This window comes from Spermophilus citellus, assembly GCF_964194105.1.
Source record: "Spermophilus citellus genome assembly, chromosome: 5".
Classification (NCBI taxonomy): Eukaryota; Metazoa; Chordata; class Mammalia; order Rodentia; family Sciuridae; genus Spermophilus; species Spermophilus citellus.
This window is the reverse complement of record NC_138186.1, coordinates 127,155,047-127,168,512: the sequence shown is the minus strand read 5'-3', so window position 1 is coordinate 127,168,512 and position 13,466 is coordinate 127,155,047.

Here is a 13,466-nt window from a genome sequence, read left to right as displayed (position 1 = left end):
ACACTTTATAGGAAGAAGCTGGCAAAACCCTAGCAGTACCATAGCAGTACTACATAGCTTTAGGTCCTAAAAAATAAAAATTATCTTATTCAGAACTTTTCAGTAGCTATAAGCATAGTTATGAAGCAAGAGAGAAAATTAAGAAGGGATAGGATCTTTTGAAAAACCCTTAAATAAAATGAGTAGTATCAAGGTATAACTCAGATAGATGTACTTTTAACAAAACTCTCAAGTGGAGAAGTAGGACTTAGGATATGGTAAATAAGGCACTTATTCCAACCACAAAATTTCAACGGGCATCAAAAAGTTTACAATCAGCACAGCTATTTTTTGTAATATTTCTAAGGTGAAAAAAACATTTTTTTTTCAATAAAGTCATATTGTGATCCTACATTTTCAACCCCTTGACTTATGGCCTCATTCTAACTCCAACCCTTATTCAAATAAAACTTTGTTCATAAAAATAATTACAGAAACAGAAAAAAAACAATCTTCAAATTCATACAGGGCCACAAAAACTTAGAATAGCCAAAGTAATTCTGAGATGAAAAAATAAAGCTACACACTGGACAATACCTGACTTAAATCATATTATAAAGCTATAGTAATCCAAACAAAATGGAACTGGCATAAAAACAGGCCAATAGACCAATGGAACCAAATAGAGAACCCAGAAACAAATTATTGTATTAATGGTCAACTCATATTTGACAAGGATTTTAATAACATATAACAGAGAAGCTCCCATGTCTTCAATAAATGAGGCTAGGAAAATAAAAATACACATTCGGAAGAATGAAACTGGACACTTGTCTTCCTCCATATATAAAAATCAACTCAAAATGAATTAAAAACTTCTTGCCTTATGAAAAACTCAATTCATATAAAAGTAAACCCCTAAACTGAGTAACTACTAGAAGAAAGCTCAGGGGAAAGATTTCATATTGTTATGGGAAAAGATCTTTTGGTTAAGAGCTCAAAACACAGGAAAAAATAAACAAGTGAGATAATACCAAACTATGATATTTTTCCACAGCAAATTAAACCATAAACAGAATGAAGAAACAATATGCAAAATGGGGGGAAATTATCTGAAACAATTCATCTGAAAATGAATTAATACTCAGAATATAAAAAGAACACAAAATATCAACAAGAAAATCAGAAAAATATATATATTCCAATTTTAAAAGGAACAAATGATTTTAATAAACATTTATCAAAAGATGATATATACAAGTGACCAACAAGTATATGAATAAATACTGAATATTACAAGTGATCAGGGAAATGCAAATCAAAAGCAGAAGATATAATCCTACTCCAGTGAGAATGGCTATCATCAAAAAGACAAAAAATAACAAATACTGAAAGCACATAGAGAAAGAGGAACTCTTATACACTACTGATAGAAGTGTAAGTTGATATTTATAATTATAATGGAAAACAGTATGGAGTCTCCTTGATAAACAAAGAATTGAACTATCCTATGATGCAACTATCCTGCTACTATGTACATAGCTAAAGGAAATTAAATCAACAAGTTAAAGAGATGCCTGCAATTCTGTGTCCACTATTCACAAAAGCTTAGACATTAAATCAACCTAGGCATACATCAACAGATGAATGGATAAAGAAAACATGATGTATATACAGTGGAATACTATTTGGCCTTAAACATAATAAAATCTTGCCATTTGTGGCAATATTTATGGAACTTGAGGATATTATGTTGAGTGTAATAAACCAGGCACAGAAAGACAAGCCCCACCTGTTGTGCTTTATAAGAGAATGCTAAAAAAAGTTAATGTCATAGAAGTAAATGGTAAAATAGTGGTTACCAAAGTCTGTTAATTTGGGGAAGGGATAAATGAATGAATATTGGCTAGTGAGTACAAAAATACTTTCAGAAAAATAATGAAGTAATAATGCTCTCTAAAAGAGTAGATTATTGCTGACAATAATCTACTGTATATTTCATAGTAGCTAGAAAAGAAGACTTTGAATGATATCAACTTAAAGAAACAGTAAATCATTGGGCTAAGGTTGTGGCTCAGTGGTAGAGAGCTTGCCTAGCATGTGTGAGAGACTGGGTTCAATTCTCAGCACCACATAAAAATAAATGAACAAATAAACAACAAAAAAGACATTTTTTAAAAAAGAAACAGTAAATCTCTGAGGTGATGAATATGCTAATTACTCTAATTATATCATAATATATTGTATTAAAATATCACACTAACCTCATAAATATGTACAATAATAATATGTGTGAAAAAATGTTAAAAAGTTGTTTTTTTTTAAATAAATGCCTTCTTAGATACTGCTTGTTGGTAAAATTTTTACTTTTTAAAATGTTGCATTATTTGAATGTAACACAGTGTAGTTGTATAGAGATATTATTTGCATACATATATTTATATTTAAATATTATGTTCTTGCCTTTATGGAAAATTGATTCTCTTAAATATTGAAAATAAGACAAAGAAAAAAGAAGTAAGTAGGTGGGGGAGGATCACAACTTCAGTAGAACAAGGCAATTGGACTGCATGTTATTCGTATCCACCAGGGTTGAAATCTTGAGTCTGTAATCACCTAATCACCTGAAGGGGGTTCTGAAAACTATCACAGCAACCTACTCCTAAAAAATATTTGGCATGAAAAAATTAATTATCTTTCATGTACAAGTTAAACTACGGAAGAAACTATTTAAAAGGTCTAGGGCAAAAGAGAAAAAAATTGTCATTTTTACTTTAGAAGAAAATCAATCTTTTGGAAACAATTTAGGACAGGAAATGACTTTTTAAAGTATCTGCCTTGAGTCCTCAAGGAAAATCTGGAATAAATGAGTTTATAAGCCAATATCGAAATATTATAATGAACAGTAGCTCAGATAAAGGCAATTAGCTAAGATGATAGCTGAGATAAAAGAACACGTTAAGAAAATGAGTTTTAGATCACAAAAATTCAAAAGATTAATTGAAACCTACTGTAAAAAGAATTAAGGTCATAAATGATCCACAAAATTTCCTTTTTAATGTGCAATACAATGACCAACTTTAAAAGTTCTTCCAGATTTCAGAATAAAAATAAAAGAGCAAAAGATATGGCAATCATGAGAATATAAAATAAGTGGGAGGAAAAGAAAAGAAAAATAAGCGAAAAATTAAGTAACTGAGTAATTTTTAATTTTTCAGAAAAAATGTGCATATATAATTTACACATATGGGCTAAAATTTTTTTACTTAATTGTAATTTTAAGTGTTTCATAATGAAAACTGAACTTTTGACTGTGAGATGAAACCACTCTAAATAAATTTTTTTCTAAAATAAAATGTAACTACTATAATACTATTTTTCCCTAAGTCAATATAAGTTTCCCTTAGTTAACATCATCATGTAAATTTAATTACATTTCAAACAAAATCTCAAAGAGACTATTCTGAAATAGTTAAGTGACTTAAAATTCTTTAAGAAGGAATGAACACCTGAGGATGGCTAGCAATTAATTTGAGTAAAATAATGACACTTTTGATGAGTGCTAGGAGCCACAAGCAAATATACGATGTATGGCACCTTTGGTTGTAAAGTGACGCCAGCTAGCCACTGAGATGATTATGTTAAGATTTACATTCATATGGAAATTGGACTCCCGCTGTTCACCTTGGCCTGCTACCGGACTCATGTTACGGACTCATGTTACCAGACTCTTGGAGAGTTCCCATTGGTTGGGGAAGGATAGTAGGAGGAAATTCCGGGGGAGGTCCGGGGGACCCCGGGTTCCGGGAGACGCGCGGTTCCGGTGGACGCCCGCGTGGGAGGACCGGGTTTGGCTTGCCGGCGGCGGTTTTTTCGAAATAAAGTTTTGTTCCTGCTTGAGTGGCTCGTGATTCTGTGCCCAGCCAAGACTGCGGCATTTGGCGGCCCGCACAGGGAACGCCTGGAACTTAGAGGTGAGTAAAATTGCTCGCCCCTGAGGGAAGGCGACAGGATGGGTGACTATCTCAAAAAACAATGTGTTCTTGTTTTGATTTATTTTGTTTTTATTTCAAGCTCCCTAGCCCTAGAATTTTCTCAGGCGAACTGGGAAAAATGGTTGGCTCAAGGTTTGAAGTTATTCGGCCCTGAGAAAGAGAAAATTGATACAACCATTGTCTGTTCCGTTTTTGTTTCATTCTGTTTCGGCTTTGTTTTATCCTATCTTATTGGGTTACGTTACCTTTATAGTAGATTAGAATCCAGTAAAAAACAAACCGAAAAACTGCTAAGTAAATTGTTAGAGGTCCAGACTATGGTAGAAAAAACGCTAGGTCAAGCAAAAGAGAAGGTCTCTCAAGCTAGTCAGACAGAGGAGAATTTAAAAAAAGCAAGCTTAGAGGAAAAGCAGCCATCAGGTGGAGAATTACAACAGGAGGTTGCTACCAACTCCGTTCTATCACCAGAGGGCGTAACTCAGCCAAAAGCTCCATCTACCGCTGAGCGGCCCTCAACTCCCGTAGTTGATGGACGGAATTCTGAGGCAGGACCCCAAAGATTAGCATGCCCTGTGCTTGAGCAGGCAGGAGGGCAACGAATTCACCGTGCTTTAGATTTCAAAACAATAAAGCAATTAAAGGAGGCTGTAACGACCTATGGGCCACAAGCTCCCTTCACAATAAGCATGGTCGAATCTGTTACCAACTTGGACATGACACCAGCAGATTGGGCTAACATGTGTCGATCTGTGCTAAACGGAGGACAATATTTGTTATGGAAGGTTGCCAATGAGGAATTTTGCATGGAGACAGCTAGGCGAAATGCAGAAGCTGGTTACCCTCAAAGAAATATAGAAATGCTTTTGGGAAAGGGACCTTATGAGGGTCAAAGACAACAAATTGAATATGACCCTGGCGTATACGCACAAATTGCTGTAGATGCAGTTAGGGCATGGAAAACTTTACAGGGGCATGGAGACTTACAAGGTCAATTATCTAAGGTAATACAAGGAACTAATGAACCTTACGCTGAATTTGTAGATAGACTTATTCAGTCAGCCTCTAGGATATTTGGTAATACAGAACAGGTAATGCCATTTATAAAACAACTGGCTTATGACCAAGCAAATCGTTGCTGCAGAGAGGTCATTAGACCATGGAGACATGAAGATTTAAACACATATATTAAATTATGTAGAGACATTAATGAACAAGGGCAAGTCTTAGCAGCAGTACAACAGGCTTTAGATGCCAGGCCAAAAACATGCTATAATTGTAATCAAACAGGACATTTTAAAAGGAGTTGCCCCGTAAGAGGAGGGTTTAACAAAGCTGGATATCAAAGAAATAGAATACCAGGTATTTGCCCACGATGCCATAGAGGGAAACATTGGGCTAATGAATGCCGTTCTCAAACCACCATAGAGGGTATTCCGTTATCAAAAAACGGACAAGGACCAAGTGTTTACCCACGATATCGTGGAGAAAGGTATCAAGCTCCATTGCCAAAAAACGGACTAGAGGGCCCAATGCCCCGGGGCCCCAAACCACAAATATATGGGGCAATGGAGGAACCCAACAGCACCATCAAGGTAGTGCCCAGGACGCATTATCCATTAAATCCCTCATCAGACAAACTAGAGGGAGCGCAGGGCTGGACATCTGCGCCTCTGCCAGAGCAGTACTAACCCCAGAGATGGGAATTCAAATCATTCCCACAGGAGTAAAAGGACCTCTTCCCCAGGGAACAGTAGGCTTATTATTGGGACGCAGTTCTTCTACACTAAAAGGACTTATGATAAGTCCTGGGGTAATTGATCCCGATTATGAAGGTGAAATAAAAATTATAGCTAGTTCTCCAAGAGGTATATCAGTAATTTCACCAGGAGATAGAATAGCACAGTTATTAATAATACCCAGCCTGCATGATAAATTTTCCAGTTGTAATGTAGAAAGAGGTTCCAAGGGATTAGGCTCCACAGGTGTAGATTGGGCTATGCTGTCTTTGAATTTAGATTCTCGCCCAATGCTAAAATTAAATATTCAAGGACATGACTTTAATGGGCTGCTGGACACAGGAGCTGACCTTAGTGTCATCTCTCATCAAGAATGGCCAAAACATTGGCCATTACAACAAGCCACTCAAACGCTTCGAGGCCTAGGAGTGGCAACAAATCCCCATAGAAGTGCTATGGTATTAGATTGGAGGGATCCTGAAGGATGTGAAGGAACTATACAGCCCTATGTATTAGATCATCTTCCCGTAAATTTATGGGGACGAGATGTCCTAGATCAATTAGGATTGACATTAACAAATAACATCAATCCTAACGCGCCCACTACTAGGGCTAAACAAGGCTTTAGGAAAGAAAAAAGATTAAGAGAACAAGAACAAGGTATGACAGCACCTATTCAAATAGATCAAGAAATAAATAGAGATGAATTGGGTTTTCAGAAAGGGCCACTGAGACAATCAAAATTACTTGGAAATCAGAAAGACCAGTGTGGGTTCCTCAGTGGCCCCTGACTAAAGAAAAGATACAAGTAGCCCATGACTTGGTCAGACAACAATTAGCGGAAGGACATATACAACCTTCCGTATCCCCCCATAATACTCCCATTTTTGTCATTAAAAAGAAATCTGGTAAATGGAGATTATTACAAGATTTAAGAGCCATTAATAATGAGATGGTTATTATGGGACCTGCTCAATCAGGGATTCCTCAATTGTCTGCTTTACCAAAAACCTGGCATGTTTTAGCTATAGATATTAAAGATTGTTTCTTTTCAATTCCAATTCATCCCGAGGATAGTCCACATTTTGCATTTACTATCCCTGCACTGAATCATGAAGGTCCTGATCAGAGATGTGAATGGAAAGTACTCCCTCAAGGGATGGCTAACAGCCCAACTATGTGTCAAATTTATGTTAATAAAGCAATCCAGCCACTTAGAAACCAAAATCCTGAACTACAAATATTTCACTATATGGATGATGTGTTATTGGCACATAAAGATAAAAACACATTACTAGAATGTTATGCCACACTTACAAACTTATTGAAAAATTATAATCTAGAGATAGCAATAGATAAAGTACAATTAAATCTTCCAATTAATTATTTAGGAGTTCTATTATCCTCAACCATGGTCCGTCCACCAAAAATTCAAATACGAGTAGATCAACTCAAATCACTTAATGACTTTCAAAAGTTATTGGGAGACATAAATTGGATAAGGCCTTATCTAGGCATACCAACAGGAGAGTTAGGACCTTTATTTGATATTCTAAAAGGTCCATCAGATCCAAATTCACCCTGCATGTTAACGCCTGAAGCAAGAAAAGCATTAAAAATCATTGAAACATATATGGAAAATATGCATTTAGATAGAATTGATATAAGTTTGCCTTTATTATTTATTGTACTACCAACAAAAAATATTCCTACAGGAGTATTTTGGCAGGAAGGTCCATTATTGTGGATACATTTATCTTATTCTCCTAATACTATTCTTACTAGATATCCTGAGGCTGTAGGACAATTAATACTCAAAGGAATAAAAGCAGCTAAGGGAGTATTTGGGATTTCTCCCAATAAAATTATTACTCCATATACTATGGATCAAATTGATGAGTTAGCTAATGAGTTAAATACTTGGGCAATAATCATGTGTAAAACTAGTGTTTCTTTTGATAATCACTTACCATCTAATCCTTTGTTGTCTTTTTGGTCTAAGCATCCTGTAGTTTTTCCAAAAATGACAAGAAAAACCCCTATCATAAATGCTCCAAATATATTCACTGATGGGTCAAACAATGGCACAGCAGCAGTAGTTACTCCTGATCAAACTTTTACATTTTTAGTACCCAAACAATCAGCTCAAAAGGTAGAGCTTAATGCAGTATTACAAGCTTTTATGATGTTTAAAGATTCTGTATTTAATTTATTTTCTGATAGTCAGTATGTAGTTAATGCTATAGTATCCCTCGAAGATGCTGGTAGGATTTCACCTTCTTCTACTGTTTTCTCTTTGTTTTCCACTATACAAAGTCTAATCTGGGACCGAAAAGATCCATTCTTCATAGGTCATATCAGGGCACATACAGGATTGCCTGGAGCCCTTAGTATGGGCAATGAACTAGCAGATAAATCTACACATGACATACATATTTTCTCCACAATAGAAGAAGCTATAAATTTTCATAAAAGGTTCCATGTCAATGCTAATACTTTACAAAAGCGTTTTAAAATAACTAAAGAACAGGCCAGACATATAATAAAACAATGTCAAAATTGTGTGACATTTTTACCACAAGTTAATCTTGGAGTCAATCCTAGAGGACTGATACCTAACCATATTTGGCAGATGGACGTCACACACTTGCCAGAATTTGGAAAATTAAAATATTTACATGTTACAGTTGATACCTCTTCCGGATTTTTGATGGGCTCCCTTCATGCCGGAGAAAAAACTAAAGATGTTATAGCTCATTGCTTACAAAATTTTGCCACTGTGGGCGTTCCAAAACAGTTAAAAACGGACAACGGTCCTGGTTATACTTCCTCCTCTTTTAAACAATTTTGCTCATCATTTGGTATTACTCACATAACAGGAATTCCATACAATCCACAAGGACAAGGCATAGTTGAAAGAGCTCATCAAACTATTAAAATGTACTTATTAAAACAAAAGGAGGGAATTGGAAAGGGGTATATATCCCCCAAAGATAAACTTAAAATAACCCTTTTTACTCTAAACTTTTTAAATTTAGATTCATCAGGACTTAGTGCTGCAGAAAGACACTTGTACCCCAAAAATGTACATAAGCCTAAGGTACTTTGGAAAGATATTCTAACAGGACAATGGAAAGGCCCGGATCCAGTGATAGTCTGGAATCGGGGCGCTGTCTGTGTTTTCCCACAGGATGAACAGCAACCGATTTGGATTCCAGAGAGATTAACTAAAACAATTTCTACAGAAAAAGAAGATGATTTGACTCAAATCCATAACAGCTGACATCCAGAGCTCCAGCTTGGCTATTCTTACATCTGCGACAGTGATTAACCAAGGTGTTTTTTTTTTTTTTTTCAATATCTATTTTATTATTGCATTTTTCCCACATCATAAAGTTCTATTTTATTTTATTTTATTTATTTATTTATTTTTTGAGCTCATACAAACCTAGGTTAATGTTTTTCTGATCAGTTTTATTTTTTGACTGTGTTTTATTTTTTGACTGTGGAGTTTTTAAACATTGCAATGGAGATTTCACCTAAGTATAGTTACAAGGCCTTTATTTACTATTGTCTTATGTGTTGTATGTTGTGTGCACACTTCTGTTTTGTGTTGTATGTCTGTATGTGTGTATGTCCATATTTCTTATATGAGGAGCGCTCATGAAAAAATGGATCCGAATTTTTTCTTTATTCACGTGATTTATATGGTTTAATTTAAATTAGGTAAACAGCTGTTAAGGATTGTTTTTAAAGGAGTTTAACAGATCTGTTTGTTTACTTTCACCTTTCCTTTTTATTATATTTAATAATTCTGTTCAGGATAATGTCTCTTTAGCATCATTGCCAGAATTTCCATCTCCATCCCAATTCCGGTGAAGACTGAGATAAAACCAAACTACAGCTTCTATGATAGCTATCACAGTAAACTGTATAAACTGATGCATCAATAAATATAACTCAACAAGTAATGCTCAATCAAGGACTTAATTTACTTTGGGAGGAAATGGACATATTGATAGACTCCTCCAATTTGAACTGCTTACAGAACTTGCCTGGACTATATATCAGTTGCATACATTGTAAAATATCATCTGGTGCACCGAATTGTGGTACTGCTGGCATATCTTTGCTGATGGTGTCACCAGTGATGCAATTTCCTTGCCAGCTCACCCCATGTTTATTGTGGTAATACTGGCATATCTTTGCTGATGGTGTCACCAGTGACGCAATTTTTCCATAGGAGCCATCAATTGGCTTGGTGTCGTGGCATTTCTGTATCCTCCTCCCTTCTACTAGTGATGGTCTAAAATTTGGGGGCCAACAGAGGTGAGGCAAAGAACCTCACCTCCCCACTGGCACCAAGGCAAAATTTGGGGGCCAACAGAGGTGAGGCAAGAACCTCACCCCCCCACTGGTGCATAGGCCTATCCACAAGCATGGCTGAATGCTGGACCGGTAGTCAGTGACGGGTTGCTCTGATTACAGTGGATTCAACCTAAGACAGGAAGCTGACGCCTAAAGGTCAGTTCTCCCATGACGGGTAAGAACCATATGTCAAATTGGACAACCTACCAGGCACGGTCCCTAGCCACATTGCTTGTTGCTTAATTAAACAGAAGGGGGCAGATGCTAGGAGCCACAAGCAAATATACGATGTATGGCACCTTTGGTTGTAAAGTGAGGCCAGCTAGCCACTGAGATGATTATGTTAAGATTTACATTCATATGGAAATTGGACTCCCGCTGTTCACCTTGGCCTGCTACCGGACTCATGTTACGGACTCATGTTACCAGACTCTTGGAGAGTTCCCATTGGTTGGGGAAGGATAGTAGGAGGAAATTCCGGGGGAGGTCCGGGGGACCCCGGGTTCCGGGAGACACGCGGTTCCAGTGGACACCCGTGTGGGAGGACCGGGTTTGGCTTGCCAGCGGCAGTTTTTTCGAAATAAAGTTTTGTTCCTGCTTGAGTGGCTCGTGATTCTGTGCCCAGCCAAGACTGCGGCAGATGAGTATTCGATATATTTTGAAGTTGTAATGACAGTACACATAGGAATAAACTTTTAGAAGGTTCATAAATTTTTAAGAATGGGAAATAAATAGAATATATGCTCAAGTGGGGGATAGGGAAGAATAAAAGAACTTTGGATTGGGTAGAAGGGAGTGAGGGGAGGAGAGGGGGCATGGGGTGGGAAGGACAGTGGAATGAGATGGACATTTAATAAATGTTTTATAAGGAAATCATAAATACATTGTTATCTGTTTCTTATGATATAAACAAATTTATCAAGTTGAATTTTATTTTATAAAACATCCTTAAACCAATTGATTAAAAAAAAAGATGAAATAAACAGCATGGAAAAACTACACAAAAATTAAATAACTATACAAAAATTAAATTTAGTTAATTCACAACCAAATGATACAACAAAGTCATGATACAACTCAAAAAAAGTACAATAAAAATATTTGCAAAAGATCAAAAGCCTATTTATGCACAGAATGCAGCCTTTAAAAAACATATGTAAAATTTTTAAATGAAGAAAAAGAAAACCTGGAGAGTTTTTCTCCAATGGAATTATAAAAACCTTTTGGAAAAAAAATTAGAAAGTATAGAGACATTGTGTCCCTAGAGCAAAGCCCTCCAAATTGTGTATTTGAGGAAGTACAGTCCTATGAGCATTTTCCATGCCTTATCTTGAAAACACTAAATCCTAAGACCTTGGACTCAAACTGGACCACCTTATATGTAAGGATGTCTCAAAAAAAAAAAAAAAGCATATGAAAACCAGGTACAGTGGCACAAGCCTCTAATCCCAGTAGTTTAGAATGGTGAAGCAGGTGGACTGTGAGTTCAAAGCCAGCCTCAGCAACTTAGCAAGACCCTGTCTCTAAATAAAAAATGAAAAGGGCTGGGGATGTGGCTCAGTGATTAAGTGCCAGTGGGTTCAATGCCTGGTACCAAAAATAGACAAGCAAAATATAAAGTAAAACAAAATAAAACTGTATGAGTCATTATTTATTTTTTAATTTAAAATAAAGTATTTGATTTTTTATAGTTTGTTACTGTTTCATATAAAACAAGAGACCTATCACCTTTTTCTTTACCCAAACATCAATAATGATTTTTGGTGTAGGGAGGACAAATATGTAATAAAGTATTTGAGCTTATATCTTTACCCAAGAGAAGTATTTCATGTCATTCACATGAAAAAAATTTTGCAATATCTTAAATTAACTAAACCTAAGATATACATATAAATCTGATATTCTGATACTCTTATTTTACATTACTATATTGCACTGTGATTCAGTAATATTTATTTCTAAATCTTTAGTGACACTGAGTTTTAGTAGAAAAAGTCAAACTCAATAATCACAACTCCATTTCATAATGATTCAAATCGGAGATTCACTTTTGAAATTTAGCCTTCACAAATAGTCCAATCCTAAAAAATAATTCAGAAAATCATGTTCACTTGAGAAAATACAAAATAAATGCCACCATAAAAAAACATGAATCAAAAGATAGAATATCATATCATGCTAAGTGAAATAAGCCAAAACCAAAAAGCCAAAGACAGAAAGTTTTCTGATAAGCAGATGCTGATCCACAATGGAGTGGAGGGTAGAGAATAATAAAAGAACTTTGGATTGGGTAGAAGAGAGTGAGGGAAGGGGAGGGGGTTTAGGGGTGGGAAGGGTTGTGGAATGAGATTGACAGTATTACCCTACATACATGTATGATTACAGGACCAATGTAACTCTGTACAAATGTGTTGAGAGCCGCAGCTGAAGGGGCCCCAGCAAACTTCCAGCTGCCAGCAAACTTCCAGCTGCCAGCTGATGATTGGCTCACAGCAGCCCCAGCAAACTTCTAGCTGCCAACTGATTGGCTCCTCTGCAGTGATGCTCATTGGGCTGTTTCCCCGCTCTTTCAGACCACGGAGCTGCTCATTGGGGGACTTTTTTTGGCTCCACCCACGACCCAGCCAATCAGCCTCAAGAGCAGGAGGAGTGGGGGAGGTTTAGAGGCTTGTGGGAAGCCGGTGGTGGCAGTTGGGCTCTGAAGGTTTTTCCTGAGGAGCTGTGTAGTTTGGTGTGTGTGTTCTAAAAATAAAGTTTGTTTCTTTTGACAAGTGGCTCCTGAATTATGCCTAGCCAGACTGCGGCACCAGTGTACAGCCAGAGGAATGAGAAGTTGTGCTTCACTTGTGTACAATGTGTCAAAATGCATTCTTCTGTCATGTATAACTAATTAGAACAATTTAAAAAAAGAAAAGAAAAGAAAAGAAAAGCACATTTGCCTTAATCATGATACTACCACTTTATACTTTACAGCTGCTTTCTTTTTCTCTTGAGATAGAGAGACATAAAAGACAAAGATTATCTCCAAAAAAGAGGGAAAAAAGATATATGTTTTTATATTTGGTGGGGACAATTTATACAGGTATAAATTGATCTGTATGTTAGTATTCGTGTAAAGAAATTTTGTTTGGAAGAATGTTTCAACTATGTGGTATAATGTCAATCTGAAAAGGTCAACTATCTAACTCAACATTTTCCCATGAACTGAAGTGAGGATTTAGCTCTAAGTAATATGAATATATATTTTGACTTCTTTCAATACTTTAAAATTCATTTTGCCTCCATATCCTCGGCAAGCCAAATAACTTTAGATTATCATACTATACATGCAGTCAATTAAGAAAATTCATAATCAAAAGAAATGCTCAATACTTCACTTGATTCATTT